Raw genomic sequence first — 19,933 nt, 5'->3', positions numbered from 1 at the left:
TCCTGCGGCTAATCCAGTGAATATAAAATAGCCTACAAGGCAACATCAGGCTGAGATGAGTAGTAATTATTTTGAACCAAAACATCTACTGGATCTTTGAGTGTTCCTTTTATTCAATCAGATCTCACCCCAAGGGAGAGAAGTGTTTCTCTATTTGTCCTACATTGACAATTCAACTACAAGGCATATACCAGGGTCAGCAAACTATGGCCTGTGGGTCAAATCCCGTCCAACATCTACTTTTGTTTAGCATGTAAGCTAAAAAAATTTTTTTTTTAATATATTTTCAAATGGCTAAAAAGTTTTTAAAGAACAATATTTCATGCATATGATAATTATAGAAAATTCAGATTCCATTGCCAACTATGTTTTTGGTGAGTGAGAACTCAGTCACATTCACTTGGCCATGTTTTATCTATGGCTTCTTTTAATCTCTAAGGTCAGAGTTGGATAGTTGTCACAAAGACCTTTTCATCCACAAAACAATACCATCATCCACAAATATTTACTTTCTAGTCCTTTACAGAAAAAGTTCACTGACTTCTGCGTTAAAACATTACTTTGTTAAGGTGTTATCAATAATACATTCATGACATTAATCTTCAATTCAGTTGTGCACCCATGGTTTTCACTGTACACATTAAATGTATACGAGCTGCCTTTTCTACTTTTAACTTTTAGAACAGTATCTTATTAGCACACCAGATAGTCAAATAATTTTATTTTGAAAAACTATGATTTTTTTGGTTTGTTTGTTTAACCATAAGTTTCAGTAGCTTTCTAAATTCTATTTCAGGATACTGTTTTTTTTCCTCTGACATTATAATACATAAAGTTAACATTAGGTGTCAGTATTTTACATATTATTTAGTAAGTGTGTGAAGATGAAAAAGTATTATTACAGACAACAATTTCACTGGAAAATTTTAATTTTGTTATAATGCTTGTTCTACTGTGTTTTTTTTTTTCTTGGTTTCTGTATTATTGAAATGTTCTTTATGATATCTCATAAGAGAAAAAATGAAATCATTTAAAATGTGACCCATATACAGGAGTCCACTTGCCAGCTGAATGTAACTATATCCTCAGTTGAAGTCATAAAGAATAGAAGATATACCAAATTCTGGACCAAGCATTCCTGAAGTGTATTAATTTTAGCCTCTAGATTTTGAGATGATTTGTTAAACACCTAAAGATAATTAGAACACTTGGGTCAATCCCTAGTGTTGTGGACTATAGACAGGATTCAAAAAGTCTTAAATTGGCATATGAATTTTAACTTGCTGGTAAAGTGAAAGAATAAGAATTTAAATATTATGACTCAGTCAAGCCAAATATATAACATTCTTACCCCCGATTCCAAAAAGTCTTTTGCTTGAAAGCCCTATGAAGCAACTGGGAATAAGGTTGGGAGGGAACTCAAACCTGCAAATTAAGGGTATTAACTCATTTGAGCACAAAACCAGATCTGGTCCAAATTCAGTTGATCAGTATTTACAGAAGGCTATATATATTGCTTCTATTTATTATACTTAGTGTGAATATTCATATATTTGGTTCAGTTCAGTTCAGTTCACTCACTCAGTCGTGTCCAACTCTTTGTGATCCCATGAACCACAGCACGCCAGGCCTCCCTGTCCATCACCAACTACCAGAGTCCACCCAAACCTATGTCCATCGAGTCAGTGATGCCATCCAGCCATCTCATCCTCTGTCGTCCCCATCTCCTCCTGCCCTCAATCCCTCCCAGCATCAGGGTCTTTTCCAATGAGTCAGCTCTTCGAATCAGGTGGCCAAAGTATTGGAGTTTCAGCTTTAACATCAGTCCTTCCAATGAACACCCAGGACTGATCTCCTTTAAGATGGACTGGTAGGATCTCCTTGCAGTCCAAGGGACTCACAAGAGTCTTCTCCAACACCACAGTTCAAAAGCATCAGTTCTTCGGTACTCAGGTTTATTCACAGTCCAACTCTCACATCTGTATATGACCACTGGAAAAACCATAGCCTTGACTAGACGGACTTTTGTTGGCAAAGTGATGTCTCTGCTTTTCAATATGCTATCTAGGCTGGTCATAACTTTCCTTCCAAGGAGTAAATGTCTTTTAATTTCATGGCTGCAATCACCATCTGCAGTGATTTTGGAGCCCCAAAAAATGAAGTCAGTCACTGTTTCCACTGTTTCCCCAACTATTTCCCATGAAGTGATGGGACCGGAAGCCATGATCTTAGTTTTCTGAATGTTGAGCTTTAAGCCAACTTCTTCACTCTCCTCTTTCACTTTCATCAAGAGGCTTTTCTTGATGAAAAGAAAAGCTCCTCTTCACTTTCTGCCAAAAGGGTGGTATCATCTGCATATCTGAGGTTACTGATATTTCTCCCAGAAATCTTGATTCCAGCTTGTGCTTCCTTAAGCCCAGCATTTCTCATGATGTACTCTGCATATAAGCTAAATAAGCAGGGTGACAATATACAGCCTTGAGGTACTCCTTTTCCTATTTGGAACCAGTCTGTTGTTCCATGTCCAGTTCAAACTGTTGCTTCCTGACCTGCATACAGGTTTCTCAAGAGGCAGGTCAGGTGGTCTGGTATTCCCATCTCTTTCAGAATTTTCCACAGTTTATTGTGATCCACACAGTCAAAGGCTTTGGCATAGTCAATAAAGCAGAAATAGATGTTTTTCTGGAAGTCTCTTGCTTTTTCCATGATCCAGTGGATGTTGGCGATTTAATCTCTGGTTCCTCTGCCTTTTCTAAAACCAGCTTGAACATCTGGAAGTTCACGTATTGCTGAAGCCTGACTTGGAGAATTTTGAGAATTACTTTACTAGCTTGTGAGATGAGAGCAATTGTGTGGTAGTTTGAGCATTCTTTTGCACTGCTTTTTTGGGGATTGGAATGAAAACTGACCTTTTCCAATCCTGTGGCCACTGCTGAGTTTTCCAAATTTGCTGACATATTGAATGCAGCACTTTCACAGCATCATCTTTCAGGATTTGAAATAGCTCAACTGGAATTCCATCACCTCCACTAGCTTTGTTGGTAATGATGCTTCCTAAGACCCACTTGACTTCACATTCCAGGATGTCTGGCCCTAGGTGAATAATCACACCATCGTGATTATCTGGGGCGTGAAGATTGTTTTTGTACAATTCTTCTGTGTATTCTTGCCACCTCTTCTTAATATCATCTGCTTCTGTTAGGTCCATACCATTTCTGTCCTTTATTGAGCCCAAGTGATACTGTCTTAGACCTACTGGAAGTGATATGCAATATGTGATGAATATATCTTATTGCTTTGTAAATCCAAAAAAATTCTAAATAATAAGTAGACCCAAACATATCAGATTAAGTGCTGAGAGTCTATATTATGTGGCAGTTGAATATGTCATTTTAGGAGTTATAGTATTGTGTTAAATTTTCAACTCTGTCACTTACTAGTTCAGGGTCATGGGTAAATTACTTAGTCTCTGTGTACCTTAATTTCCCCATTTGCAAAATAAGGATAACAAGCAAATGCAGATATATTCACAAAGCATATCTTCAGGCAGACTTATGCAAATATTTTTTATAAAGATAGAAAATTAGACACAGAACTATAAGGGACTAATTTATGGCATCATTAAAAATCTTGTTTTAGAATTTTTAAATATTTTAAAATGCCATACATTCAACACTGTAAATAGATATTGAAATAGTGAAAACATTATCGCTACTCCAGAGAAGTGAAAATCAGAAATAGACATTAATATGATTAAATCTAAGCCAGGAGAAGCTAAACGAAAGTGAATTTATTGTACCAAGTTTTATGAAAGTGAACAAGGGGAAGAGTTTTAATCCCACCTAAGGTGATAAATGACATCTTCTTTTTTATAGTAGCTTGAAATTCTCAGAAGTCCCAGCCTCATTGGTTATCATTAATGGAAGAAGCAAGAGAGTGAGGAAGGAAACAGCATTACATAAAGACAGAGGTGTCACTGTGTCTATCAAGATTCATTTTCAAAAACAACTAAATGGTACTCAAACAAAAAAGACTAAACATACAAAACAGTCTAATTGTTTGGGTGACTGATGCAGCCCTCCACTCTACTGAATATTCTGAAGACCCAGGTAGAAGGCGACGTTTGACAGCAATCCCTCACCTTATAGATGCTTCTTGGTACACAAGCATGACCCACACTGATGGGATTCTAGTGTTTGAAGACAAGGTCTATTTTTTATAAGTATTTTCAAATATTTAGTTTTCCAACATATAAGCCATAAACTTTATCTAGAAGTCAACCAAAGTAATCTCATTTTCCAATGATGCAGAAAAGAACTATCCATACTGAACTTATATAGAGAATGTAGGTCTCCATATAGAGAACAATCTTGTGGACACAGTCGGGGAAGAAGAGGGTGGGATAAATCAAGAAAGCAGCACTGACATATACACAACACCCTGTGTAAAATAGATAACTAGTGGGAAGCTGCTATATAACACAGGGAACCCAGTGTTCACCTGTGATGACCTAGATGGATGGGATGAGGGTGGTGTGGGAAGGAGGGTGGAGAGGGAGGGAATAGATATATGATATGGCTGATTCGCTTTTTTTGTATGGCAGAAACCAACACGACAATGTAAAGCAATTATCCTCCAATTAAAAATAAAAACAAAACAAAAAAGAAAATAAGTCTCTGAAATGTCACCTTCTTTGAAGATCTGCAGTTAGACTAGGGGTCAGTGGAACCCTTACATCCATTCTACTACCCACATCTTAAAGATGTACAAACTCAGGACCAGCATAGTCAAGCATGAGAACCCTGAAGTTGCCACTTTATGAATGCTATTTTTCCTCCTTCTTCTATACTATTTATGTGAGGATTCCAAAGTCCTCAACTACTACACTACCCTCTCAGTGGAAATAACAAATGGGGCTTGTTGGTCATTCTGTTTGCTGTCTGAGAAACTTGCTTCTGTACTGTTGGAAAACAGAACAGCACCTCAGAGGATTCTCTGGCTTCAATCACTACATGTTTCAAATATGGGAGAGTCAGCCTGGAAAGTAAGATCTATTCATTGATTTGCTGGAAGTGCAGGAGAAACTCTTTCCATACACGAGCCTCCATCTCAGCCAGGAAGAGGTATTCCACCTCTGAGAGTCCTTGCTTTGTCTCCCCACACCTGTTTCCACTACTCTCGCATTATCTTTTAGGAGAAGGAATGAATAATTTTAGCATTTTTCCATTCAAAATATGTGAAATTAACCTAGCCCCACCTCCTGAAGCCTATGGAAAAGTGGAGATATTCTCTGAGAATCAGTACCCCCTTGAATCTTAGTTCACCAGACCCAAAGTCCCTCAGTCCTCAGGTATACACTAGTTTTTTCTTGTAGCCCACCAAGTTTTGAAATGAATGTATAGGCAGGAAATTAGGAGAAACAGAGTAGTCATACTCTACCCACAAACTTTCATCTAATCTATAATTGATTTTTAATCTATTTCATATTAGAAATTCAAAAAATAATGTCTTCTTCCATCACCAACTCTTTCCAGACACCCTCACAGGGGTAACTTGTCAACTTTAACTGGCATGAAAAGTGAAAGTGTTAGCAGCTCGGTCCTGTCTGATTCTGCAACCCCATGGACTTTAGCCTGCCAGGCTCCTCTGTCCATGGAATTCTCCGGGTAACAATACTGGAATGTCCATTTCCTTCTCCAGAGGATCTTCCCAACCCACCGATTGAACCTGGATCTCCTGCATTGCAGTCAGAGTCTTACCACCTGAGCGACCAGGGAAGCCCCTTCCTTTTTAATAGCAACATAATTATTAGCTTTTATGATTAAAAATCTGAAAATAGTGAGATGTATGGAAAAAGTAACATGGAAACTTACATTTTAAAAAATCTGAAAAGAATTTTTTAGATGGTCACCCATGTTCTCTTTGAAGTTCAAAGTTGCAGGAAACAGGCTCAGATGGGAATTTATTTGTAAGGGTTTTATGTGAAATGCTATTGAGATGAACATGTGTTTGTGGGTGTGGGGTGGAGGGATGGTAGAGGAAGCAGGATTGTGCCAATGGAGAAAATGAAATTTAATACAGATTAAACAAAATTCCCAACCAGTTGCACAGGGAGTCTAGATTACAGTGACCCATCAGAATTGCCTTCCAATTGCGGTCTCTTGTGTTAGGTAGGTAGAATAGGGAAAAGGAGTCCAAAATGGTGGTGGCTAAAAGACAAGGAAGGTCCGAGGACCAGAGTGAAGACTTCAGGCAGAACAAACAGAACAAAGAGCACTCCTGGCTAAGTCCAATTTGCATAGGGCAGGCCCAGGTGGAGGAAAAAACATATAAAAGGAGGAGCCAAAGCACTTTCTCTCAGACTCTCTCTCCCGCGTGCATGCGCTCTTTCGCTCTCTCTCTTTCTCTCTCTCCTCTCTCTCTCTCTCTCTCACTCTCTCTCCCTCCCTCCCCACGCACTCCTCCACTCTCTTCTCTTCAAGTCTTGGATTCTCCTGCTATCTTCTAAATAAAATAGAGCTGTAACACTGATTTGCCTAAGATCTATAGCACGGTTTGTCCAAGACCCAAGAGCTGTGAGGGCTTTAATGTCCGTCGCTCCAAATCTTTGTTGTGATGAGACAAAGAACCGAGGAACATACACTCGCATGACACTTGTATGGAGTCCCAACATCCTTGTCATAGAGACAAGAAGCTAGAGCAGAGAGGTCAATTAGGGGCAGGCCCAACCTCAGCTAGGCACAGAAACTCACTTAGAGAGGTCTGTCCCCAACAATCCACTGAGCATTGTTTTGAGGAATGAGAGTTTTGCAGCTAAAGAGTAAGAAATAGACATCAAAGTCAGAGAACAAAGACAAAACACTTGGGTCAGAAAAACAAGATCAAAGATTTGGGATCAAATGTAAGTGGGATAGTATAGTATTTCCTATACCGATCACTTCTAGTTCCTGTAGCTTGGGTGTGTAGATGTATGAGAGATGTCAGGTTCAGCTATCATGAAAAGAAGTCGGTTAATGATCTCCTTCCTGCCACCATCATCTTGATTCCCCCTTTCCCTGAATGGTTTCTGATCTTTTGACAAGCCTGGGTACATGTGTGTATTTTTTGACAAGCCACCAAAACTTCACATTTCATGTAGAAATGTTATCAGAGCCAATATATTTGAGTATATACATACATATGTATATGTATACACACAAACACAAACACAGGTATACGCACTCATGGAAATACATATTCTATGCAAACAGCTAACCCTGAGAGATAAGTGCATATCTTATCTCTTTTGCCATATCTTTTGCATATCTTATCTCTCTATGCCACATCCCCATAGCTTTTGGGGATGTGGCATATCCTTGAAGGTGGTTTTGGTGTAACTAAAAGTCTAATCTGAAGTTTCTTTTGTTTAAAAGAGAAATTTTTTTTTAATCTAGTTCTTTTTTAATTACTAGAATCAGCTCTCAAAATTTATTTTTTATGTGTTTCCATAAAATTTAATAAACTTAAAAATGAAAAAGATTTATAAGGGGAAAATTATCCTTAACCTGGTCTGAGACAGACTTTTTAATTCACAACCTCCTTCTGGGAAGGAATTAGCATTCCTGATAAACTGCTTAAGCAATTTTCAGATAAACTGTTAATGGTATTAAGACCTCTTCTGGGAAACCAGTTGTCATCCCCCTCAGCCAAACAGTAGTCAAGAGTTCAATGATCTTTCACCTCTTTCACCAAACATCTTTCCCTTTCTGCGAATGGTTTAAAAAAGACATCCTACACTCTTTCGTATATGTTTATGTGTATGTCCGTGTATATATATCAAAAGAGAAGCTTAAAATTGTCCGATTTAGAATTTTTAATAATCTCAAAATAAAATTTGATTAGTGTACATAACTAAATTTTCTAGGGGAAAAAAGTTTCAAATAAGAAGTATTTCATTAATATTGGTTCCATTTAGATTCTCTAAACATTTTAAACTACAGTTGTGAATTTATTCAGTAATACTTGATTTCATTTTTAAAGACTTACACTGCCTGAAAAAAATGTAAGTAATTGTATAATTCTTATAAAATTTACTAAATTAAATTTTAAAATAGAATAAACCTATGCCAGTGCACATTCCAATACTGTACATGAACTTGCTGAGATTTTAAGATCTCAAGTTGAAATTGGTTTTGACTTTGTATATTTTAACTAGAGTCATAAGTATCAGTTCAGTTGCGTTCAGTTCAGTCGCTCAGTCGTGTCTGACTCTTTGTGACCCCATGAACCACAGCATGCCAGGCCACCCTGTCCATCACCATCTCCCGGATTCCACCCAAACCCATGTCCATCGAGTCGGTGATGCCATCCAACCATCTCCTCCTCTGTCATCCCCTTCTCTCCTGCCCTCAATCTTTCCCAGCATCAGGGTCTTTTCAAATGAATCAGCTCTTCGCATCAGGTGGCCAAAGTATTGGACTTTCAGCTTCAACATCAGTCCTTCCAATAAACACCCAGGACTGATCTCCTTTAGGATGGACTGGTTGGATCTCCTTGCAGTCCAAGGGACTCTCAAGAGTCTTCTCCAACACCACAGTTCAAAAGCATCAATTCTTTGGCTAAATCTGCTAAACTCTCCAAAATATTTCAGATATTTAAAACAGCAAGTGTGTATAGTTTACTTAACAACAATGGCAAAATATCATAGACATGTTTTTCTAAAACATTTTATATAGTAATTTTATATCTTCTCAGGTTTAAAAAAGTGCTACAAATAATGACTCAGTTATGTCACCCAATTCAGTTTTGGTGGTTACCTTCCCTTGAAATTTTTGGAATTGCTTTCACTTTTTTGGTGTAAATATATTGATCATAAAGGAATAGATCCTTATCTGGGATTCTAATGGATTCCCCATGTATATAAAGAGGATTCAACAGTCTTCCTAACTTAAAAAGTGTAGACATTTAGACCATGTTATTAGATTTAAGTCATATCATTGCCAAATTTTCCAATGAAACAAGGTCTATAATCCACACTGAGAATTAAATTTGCTTTTGCTTTTTTTTTTTTTTCTATGGAAAAGTGTCTCCAATCAAGATCTAAAGACGCATGAGCTTGAAACCTCCTCACATTATCTTGGTATTCTATAAACTTTAGAAGATATGACAATTGCTAAGCTATGCCCATAGTTATGTTGCTAATACTGGTGCAACGAGAATTTAAAGCCAGATCTGATGGACCTCAAGCGTGTTTTCTTTTTTTAAACATCTATTATAAATATTCTAGGCAAACAAGAAACAGATGATCTCGTGGACAATTCAGATCTTGTTACACAGGTATTTCTTTCACCATCCCTTTTTTTAACCTCCCAAAATGAGCTTTTATTGCTGTTTTGTTATTTTGTCTTTGTAGAATTTATATTATCTCGTATATAATGAGCTGTTGCAAGCACTGTTTGCAAGTTCTTGCTGAATGAGACATTATCCTATACATGTGGAAACTCCTATGAAAATAATGTTGAATGAATGAAGCAAAAAAATTTTAAAAAGCAACACAGATTTATGTTATTTAGTATTTAAAGCAGAAGAGATACTTTTTTGGAGAGGAAGGGGAAAATGAACCCTTTGGCAATGTATAGTTTTCAGTACTTCTGTATATTAGGCATTAATTCTAAAATACACTAGGCATTTATACATGCTTTATTTCATTCAAGCTTTTCAATAACCTGCCAAGAGTCATTGCAATATTTCTATCTAGTATTATTGCTGTGGAGCCACTAAAGAAGTTAAGGAACTTGACAAAGGATAAAGATCAAGTCTTAGGACCAACCAGACTTTAGAGCCCAGTGTGTCTGATTTCAGTGGTAAAAGGAAACAGTTCTTATTCTGATCATACAGAGAGTACTGAAAGATCCTTATTGTTGAAATTATTCTCTACCAAAATGCTGAGTATTCTTAGTAGAACCTTTTAAACAAGTTTTTTTGTATTCTTCAACTAAATTGATTTGAATGTAATACCACTCATATTGAACCAGGCATTTGAGGAAATCTAAATAAATGCCACATTTATTTCCATTACCTCCAACCCCAATTTTAATGCACCCCTTACCCTCCAAACACCTAGTCTTTTTATCATCCAGATGGTCCTCACAACTTTCCTGTGTTCCTTTTCCTATCCTGACACAAATCTACAGTGAAACTCTACTGACATCTCATCCTCAATATGGTTGGAATTAAATTTGCTGTCTTTACAACTGCTCCCAAATAAACTTTGTTTCTATTCTTCATCCTGTGTCCTCTATGTCATTTAATAACCTTACCAGCTATTCATTTGCCCAAGCCAGTCATTGATGGAATGTCCTTTAAGCCTCAAGTTTCCAGATTTAATCAATAACTGAATTTAATCAATAGTGCCAGTTCTATCAATGCTACCCTTCTTCCAACAACACAAGAGACAACTCTACAAAAAAAAAAAAAAAAGAGACAACTCTACACATGGACATCACCAGATGATCACTATAGAAATCAGATTGATTATATATTTTGTAGCCAAAGATGGAGAGGCTGTATATAGTTATAGCAAAATTAGGACCTGGAGCTGACTGTGGCTTGGATCATGAGTTCCTCACTGCAAAATTCAGACTTAAATTGAAGAAAGTAGGGAAAACCATTAAGCCATTCATGTATGATCTAAATCAAATCTCTTGTGATTATACAGTGGAAGTGGCAAATAGATTCAAGGGATTAGATTTGATAGAGTGCCTAAAGAACTATAAACAAAGGTTCATAACACTGTACAGGAGGCAGAGACTAAAACCATCCACTACTGCCCCCCCCCCCCCAAAAAAAATGCAAGAAGGCAAAATGGTTGTTGAGGAGACCTTATAGATATCTGAGAAAGAAGAGAAACGAAAGGCAAAGGAAAAAAGGAAAAATATACCCATCTGAATTCAGAGTTCCAAAGAACAAGGAGAGATAAGAAAGGCTTCTTAAGTGAACAATGCAAAGAAATAGAGGAAAACAATAAAATGAGACAGACTAAAGATTCCAAGGGAACATTTCACGCAAAAATGAGTACAATTAAGTACAGAAATGGTATGGACTAAACAGAAGCAGAAGAGATTAATAAGAGGTGGAAAGAATACACAGAGAACTGTACAAAAAAGGTCTTACTGATACACCATAATGGTGTGGTCAATCACCTAGAACCAGACATCCTGGAGTGTGAAGTCAAGTGGGCCTTAGGAAGCACTACTAAGAAACAAAGCTAGCAAAAGTGATGGAATTCCAGGTGAACTATTTCAAATCCTAAAAGATGATGCTGTTAAAGTGTTGCACTCAATATGCCCCCAAATTTGGAACACTCAGCAGTGGCCACAGAACTGGAAAATGTCAGTTTTCATTCCAATCCCAAAAAAGAGCAATGCCAAAGAACGTTCAAACTACTGCACAAATGTGTTCATTTCACATGCTAGCAAGCTAATGCTCAAAATCCTTCAAACTAAGCTTCAACAGCACGTGCCCAAGAACTTCCAGATGTCCACGCTGGATTTAGAAAAGGCAGAGAAATCAGAGATCAAATTGCCAACATTGGTTGGTTCATAGAAAAAGCAATGGAATTCCAGAAAATACTTACTTCTGTTTCTCTGACTACACTAAAGCCTTTCTCTGTATGGGTCACAACAAACTGGAAAATTCTTCAAGAGATGGGAATACAAGACCACTTTATCTGCCTCCTATGAAACCTGAATACAGGATAAGAAGTAACAGTTAGAATCTTACATGGAACAATGGATTGGTTCCAAATTGGGAAAGGAGCATATCAAGGCTGCATATTGTCACCCTGCTTATTTAACCTACATGCAGAGTACATCATGCAAAATGGTGGGCTGGAAGAAGCACAAGCTGAAATCAAGATTGCAGGAATATCAACAACCTCAGATATATAGATGATACCACTCTAATGGCAGAAAGTGAAGAGGAACTAAAGAGCCTCTTGATGAAGGTGAAAGAGGAGAGTGAAAAAGCTGGCTTAAAACTTAACACTGTAAAAAACTAAGATGATGGCATCAGATCCCATCAACTCATTGCACATAGATGGGGAAAAAATTGAAAACAGTGACAAACTTTATTTTCTTGGATTCCAAAATCACTGCAGATGGTGATTAAAGTCATGAAATCAAAAGATGCTTGCTCCTTGGAAGAAAAGCTATGACAAAGCTGCTGCTGCTGCTTCTTAGCTGCTTCAGTCATGCCCTACTCTGTGCGACCTTATGGGCTGCAGCCTGCCAGGCTCCTCTGTCCATGGGAATTTTCCAGGTAAGAATTCTAGAGTGGGTTGCCATGACCTCCTCCAGAGGATCTTCCTGACCCAGGCATTGAAGTCGGTCTCCTGGATTGCAGGCAGATTCTTTACCCCTGAGCCATCAGGGAAGCCTAGACAGTGATTAAAAAGCACAGACATCACTTTTTTGTCCAAGGTCTGTATGGTCAAAGCTATGGCTTTTCCTGTAGTTATGTATGTACGTGAGAGATTATAAAGAAGGCTGAGCACTGAAGAACTGATACTTTCAAACTGTGATCCTGGAGAAGACATTTGAGGGTCCCTTGGACAACAGGGAGATCAAACCAGTCAATCTTAAAGGAAGTCAACTCTGAACATTCATTGCAAGGACTGATGCTTGAAGCTCCAATACTTTGGCCACCTGATGCAAAGAGCCAAGTTATTGGAAAAGATCCTGATGCTGGGAAAGACTGAGGGCAGGAGGAGAAGTGGGTGACAGGGGATGAGATTATTGGATGACATTGATTCAATGTACATGAGTTTGAGCAAACTCCGGGAGATACTGAAGAACAGGGAAGCCTGGCATTTACAGTCCATGGGGTCACAAAGAGTTGGACATGACTGAGTGACTGAACAAAAAAACCTCCTACCGCTCCTATAATTATTTTTATAATATTCCATTTCCATTGTCAGAATCACAGTTTATTCAGTTTTATTTTTTTGGTTTTTTTTTGCCTTGAATTCATGAAAATGATCCTCTCATACACTTCCCTGTCAGGAGGCATATTCTACCTTTTGAGTTCTCCACATTATAGCCAAATTATAACAGGCAAATAGTTTCTAGTTGAATTCCATTTTAGAACTGTCACTATTTCCAGGGATTTGGGGACAGAGTAAATATCTGGTTCTGAAACCCTTTCAAACCTCTCTTTTCATCATTCATTTGTTCCTCCAAACTGCTCTTCCAGAATTAATTGTGCTTTCTCTTGATGTGTGCCATCTGAGATTCTATACTTAGAAGACATTACTCATGCCTTGTCCCCTGGTTAATTTCTACTCTTCAAAGTGTTGCCTGAGTCTTGCTTAATTTGCTATTGAAATTGTTGCTAAAGGGTATTATCCTTACATTCCATAGCAGGAAAATATGAGCAATCTAAATATTCTCATAGTAAAATTAAGTAGTTATTTGTGTTTCCATTGTAGTTTTGTACTTCCCTGTTTTCATTCCTGTCTATTGTATTGGTCCTGATGTATTTACTAAGTACTGGACAGAGATCTGGAACATAGTAGGCATTCATGGAATGCCTTGTTCACTTGAAATATTAAATATACTTATGATATTTATTATTAATTGAATGTAATCTTCGGATAACTGAGATACAAATTTTTAATAGACACATGCTATATTCAGAAATTATATATGTAAAGCAAAAATAAAAATAAATTATGCTAACTAAAAGTAGAACACTGTACTTATATGACTGAATAGCATGAGAACTTAAGATGAACATGAAAAATTTTTAATAAAAATATTCTAAATTAATGGAAGAATGGTTAGTAAGACATGTTTATAGTATTCTTATATGACACAGTGCTGTGTATTTTACTTTTCTTCTATGTTTAGCTCATTTTAGAATATAGTTGAGCATTCCATTGGATGACTCTTTGGATCAATTTTATTAATTTAAGCAAGTGGAATACTGAAATTTAGACTAAAAAAAGAAATATTAAAGTGAAAGATAACATGGTCATAAAACAATGAAGTTGGTACAAGTGAGGGAATATAAAATACTAAGTCAGATTAAAATAATAAAAAGTTCATTTGTCTGATATCATGCCATGTCCTTCACCACATTTAGCATCTTTTCAAAGAAAACAAACATCCCATAAATTCACTGAATTTTATTTTGACTAGGTTGGGTGTATTTGTTAAAAACATAAATAATCTATAAGACTTCTGGTGGGGAACATAGGTTTAGCTACTGTTTTGAGCAGTTAAGTAATAAGTGGAGTTTTATTTTATGTTCTGTTCTGTTTTGTTTTTTAGCTTTTGTTTTCTTTTGTTTTTATCATGCACCAAAGTTTCACTCAATATTGGTGACACATTTTATTTACATGCCTTGCAACTTCCATAAATGACACAGTTATAGATCAGTAATTCATGCTTTTTTATTCTTCAATTTTATTACCTAAACTTACTCTTCTAAGAGTGGTTTTATGTTTCTAGTTAAATATAAGTGAAAATTGATTGGAGTATTTCTCAATGGAATTTTATCTTTATTTCATCATAATTGCTTCATATTTGAATAATGACAGATGAACTGCCTCATTCAATTGCAGTTTTAAGGCTTTGAAGTCACAATAACAGCACAGGATTTAAATCCTCAAGCCATTATTATAGCAGAAAAGGCACTGGGGAAAATGAAAACTTATGGTGCCATAATTTGACGGGGAAAAAAAAAGATTCCAATAGTTAAAGCATATTATTTCCTGGACAATTTCTAACCTAAAACATTATGACACAAGAGTGAACTGGAAAGTTACACAGTGGTACCACCTTCCTAAATTATTTCTAGAGCAATATTTTATAACTATTGGGCCAAAATTCACATAGCAAGTAAATGGCACTAAAATTATTCTGCTTTAGGATAAAACATTATCTTAGTGGCATTTATAATTCTATTCAGTGACAATTGTTTTTCAGCAGTAGAGAGTTCATCAGAACTTTTTTTTTCTCTGACATTTACATCAAGAGCTGAGTACTTTACTCCAAGGTATGCATTTCAAAGTTCTCTTTGTCTTTATATTCAATTTTAAGTAATGAATCAAACAATTTTAGCCTATGCAAAAGCTAAAATTAAAAAAAAAATCCTGCATTTAAAATTTTATTAAATATAGCTAATATGTTTTGCAGTGGCATATTTATGCATGCAATGCTTTTACTTTTTTATGTTCAATAAGTTTATTTTTATTTTTTCACAAATAACTTGTTTTTAAAAGTCATATTTATTTATTTTTAATTAATTTATTTGTTTATTGTAAGATAATTGCTTTATAGAATTTTGTTGTTTCCTGTTAAACCTCACCAAGAATCAGCCATAGGTATATATATATCCCCTCCCTTTTGAACTTCCCTCTCATCTCCCTCCCCACCCTATCCCTCTAGATTGATGCAGAGCCCCTGTTTGAGTTTCCTGAGCCATACAGCAAACCCCGTTGGCTATCTATTTTACATATGGTAATATAGGTTTCCATGTTACTCTTTCCTAATATCTCATCCTCTCCTCCCCTCTCCCCATGACTGTAAGTCTATTTTCTATGTCTGTTTCTCCACTGCTGCCATGTAAGTAAATTCTTCAGCACCAGTTTTTCTAGATTCCATATATATGCATTAGAATACGATGTTTATCTTTCTTTTTCTGACTTACTTTATTCTGTATAACAGGTTCTAGGCTCATCCACCTCATTAGAACTGACTCAAAGGTGTTCCTTTTTATGGCTGAGTAATATTCCATTGTGTATATGTACCAGAACTTCTTTATCCATTCATCTGTTGAGGGACATCTAGCTTGCTTCCATGTTCTAGCTATCGTAAATAGTGCTGCAATGAACAATGGAATACATGTGTCTTTTTCAATTTAGGTTTCCTCAGGATATATGCCTAGGAGTGGGATTGCTGGGTCATATGGTGGTTTAATTCCTAGTTTTTTAAGGAATCTCCATACCATTTTCCATAGGGGCTGTATCAATTTACATTCTCACCAACAGTGCAGGAGTGTTCCCTTTTCTCCACACCCTCTCCAGCATTTATTGTCTGTAGACATTTTGATGATGGCCATTCTGACTGGTGTGAGCTGATATCTCATTGTAGTTTTGATTTACCTTTCTCTAACAATGAGTGATGTTGAACATCTTTTCATGTGTTTGTTAGCCATCTGTATGTCTACTTTGGAGAAATGTCTGTTTAGGCATTTTTCCCACTTTTTGATTGGGTTGTTTGTTTTTCTGGCATTGAGTTGTATGCTGCTTGTATATTTTGGAAAATAATTATTTGTCAGTTCTTTCATTTGCTATTATTTTCTCCCATTCTGCAGGTTGTCTTTTCACCTTGCTTATAGTTTCCTTTGCTGTGCAAAAGCTTTGAAGTTTTATCAGGTCCCTCTTGTTTACTTTTGTTTTTATTTCCATTATTCTAGGAGGTGGGTCACAGAGGATTTTGCTTTGATTTGTGTCATCAAGTGTTCTGCCTATATTTTCCTCTAAGAGTTTTATAGTTTCTGGTCTTACATTTAGGTCTTTAATCCATTTTGAGTTTATCTTTGTGTATAGTGATAGGAAGTGTTCTAATTTCATTCTTTTACATGTAACTGTCCAGTTTTCCCAGTACCATTTACTGAAGAGGCTGTCTTTGTCCCATTGTATATTCTTGCCTCCTTTGTCAAAAGCAGGGTACCCATAGGTGCATGGGTTTATTTCTGGGCTTTCTGATTGTTCCATTGGTTTACATTTCTGTTTTTGTGCCAATACCATACTATCTTGATGACTGTAGCTTTGTTGTATAATCTGAAGTCAGCAAGGTTGATTCCTCCAGCTCCATTCTTCTTTCTCAAGACTGCTTTGGCTACTCGGGGTCTTTTGTGTTTCCATATGAATTGTGAAATCTTTTGTTCTAGTTCTGCAAAAAATGCCAGTGGTACTTTAATAGGGATCACACTGACTCTTTAGATTGCATTTGGTAGTATAGTCATTTTCACAATATTGATTCTTCCTATCCAGGAACATGGAAAATCTCTCCATCTGTTTATGTCATCTTTGATTTCTTCATTAGTGTCTTATAACTTTCTGTGTATAGCTCTTTTGTCTCCTTATGTAAGTTTATTCCTAGATTTTTAATTTTTTTGTTGCAATAGTGAAAGGGATTGATTCCTTAATTTCTCTTAATTTCTCTTTCTGATTTGTCATTGTTAGTACATGGAAATGCAAGTGATTTCTGCATATTGATTTTGTATCCAGCAACTTTGCTAAATTCACTGATTAGCTGTAGGAACTTTCTGATACCATCTTTAGGGTTTTCTATGTACAGTATCATGTCATCTGTAAACAGTGAGAGCTCTACTTCTTCTTTTCTTATCTGGATTCATTTCTTTTTCTTCTCTGGTTGCTGTAGCTAGAACTTCCAGAACTATGCTGAATAATAATGAGGAAAGTAGACACCCTTGTCTTGTTCCTAATCTTAGGGGGGATGCTTTCATTTTTTCACCACTGAGAATAATGTTTGCTGTAGGCTTATCATATATGTCCTTTACTATGTTGAGTTAGGTTCCTTCTATGCCCATTTCTTGAAGAGTTTTAATCATAAATGGGTGCTGAATTTTGTCAAAGGCTTTTTCTGCATCTATTGAGATTATTGTATGGTTTTTATCTTTCAATTTGTTAATATGGTATATCACACTGATTGATTTCTGTACATTGAAGAACATTTGCATCCCTGGAATAAACCCAACTTGATCATGGTGTATGAGCTTTTTAATGTGTTGCTGACATTTGTTTGCTAAAATTTTGTTGAGGATTTTTGCATCTATGTTCATCAGTGATATTGGCCTGTAGTTTTCTTTTTTTGTGTTATCTTTGTCTGATTTTGGTATCAGGATGATGGTGACCTCGTAGAATGAGTTTGGAAGTGTTCCTTCCTCTGCAAGTTTTTGAAAGTTTTAGAAGGATAGGCATTAGCTCTTCTCTAAATGTTTGATGGAATTCTGTGAAGCCTTCTGGTCCTGGGCTTTTGTTTTTTGGGAATTTTTGATCACAGCTTCAATTTCAATGTTTGTAATTGGGTTGTTAATAATTTCCATTTCTTCCTGGTTCAGTCTTGGAAGGTATGAAACTTCTAAGAATCTGTCCTTTTCTTCCAGGTTATCCATTTTATTACCATATAGTTGTTCATAATAGTCTCGTATAGTCCTTTGTATTTCTTCATTGTCCATTGTAACCTTTCCTTTTTAATTTCTAATTTTGTTGATTTGATTCTTCTTTTTTTCTTGATGAGTCTGGCCAAAGGTTCTTCAGTTTTGTTTATCTTCTCAAAGAACCAGCTTTTAGTTTTATTAATCTTTACTATTTTTTCTTTCATTTCTTTTTCATTTATTTCTGCTCATATCTTTATGATTTCTTTCCTTGAACTAATTTTGGGTTCTTTTTGTTCTTCTTTCAGGTGCTTTAGGTGTAAAGTTAGGTTGTCTATTTGACGTTTTTCTTGTTTCTGGAGGAAGGATGGTACTGCTATAAACTTCCCTCTTAGGGCTGTTTTGCTGCATCCCACAGGTTTTGAGTTGTGTTTTCAATGCTATAACAGCAATACAATCCAACCTCAAGAAACAAGAAAAACATCGAATAGACAACCTAACTTTACACCTAAAACAACTGGAAAAAGAATAACAACAACAACACACAAAAAAAAAAGGACACTGAAAGATGAACTCCCCAGGTCGGTATGTGCCCAATATGCTACTGGAGATCAGTGGAAATAACTCCAGAAAGAATGAAGAAACCTAGCCAAAGCAAAACACACACACACACACACACACACACACACACACACACACACCCCTGGTTGTGGAGGTGACTGGCAAAAGAAGCAAGGTCCAATGCTATAAAGAGCAATATTACATAGGAACCTGGAATGTTAGGTCCATGAATCAAGGCAAATTGGAAGTAGTCAAATAGGACATGGCAGCAATGAATGTGGACATTTTAAGAATCAGTGAACTAAAGCAGACTGGACGGGGTGAATTTACTCAGATGATCATTATATATACTACTGTGGTCAAGAACCCCTTCAAAGAAATGGAGTAACCATCAGAGTCAACAAAGAATCCAAAATGCAATACTTGTATGCAATCTCATAAACAACAGAATGTTCTCTGTTCATTTCCAAGGGAAACCATTCAATATCAGAGTAATCCAAATCTATGCCCCGACCAGTAATGCTGAAAAAGCTGAAGTGGAATGGTTCTTTGAAGACATACAAGACCTTTTAGAACTAACACCCCAAAAATATGTCCTTTCATTATAGAGGACTGAAATGCAAAAGTAGGAAGTAACACCTGGAGTAACAGGCAAATTTGGCCTTGGAGTACAGAATGAAGCAGGGCAAAGGCTAACAGAGTTTTTCCCAGAAATGCACTGGTCATAGCAAAAGCCCACTTCCAACAAAACAAGAGAAGACTCTACACATGGACATCACCAGATGGTCAACAATGAAATCAGATTGCTTATATTCTTTGCAGCCAAAGATGGAGAAACTCTATACAGTCAGCAAAAACAAGACCAGGAGCTGACTGTAGCTCAGATCATGAACTCAATTGCCAAATTCAGACTTATATTGAAGAAAGTAGGGAAAACCACTAGACCATTCAGGTATGACCTAAATCAAATCCCTTAAGACTATACAGTGGAAATAACAAATAGATTCAAGGGGCTAGATCTGATAGACAGAGTGCCTGAAGAACTATGGATGGAGGTTCGTGACATTGTACAGGAGGCAGGGATCAAGACCATCCTCAAGAAAAATACATGCAAAAAGGCAAAATGGCTGTCTGAGGAGACCTTACAAATAGATGTGAAGAGAAGGAAAGTAAAAAACAAAGGAAAAAAGGAAAGATATACAAAGAA

This window comes from Bos indicus x Bos taurus, chromosome 2 (assembly GCF_003369695.1).
Source record: "Bos indicus x Bos taurus breed Angus x Brahman F1 hybrid chromosome 2, Bos_hybrid_MaternalHap_v2.0, whole genome shotgun sequence".
Lineage (NCBI taxonomy): Eukaryota > Metazoa > Chordata > Mammalia > Artiodactyla > Bovidae > Bos > Bos indicus x Bos taurus.
The sequence above is the reverse complement of the archived record's forward strand: the minus strand, read 5'-3'. Positions refer to the sequence as shown.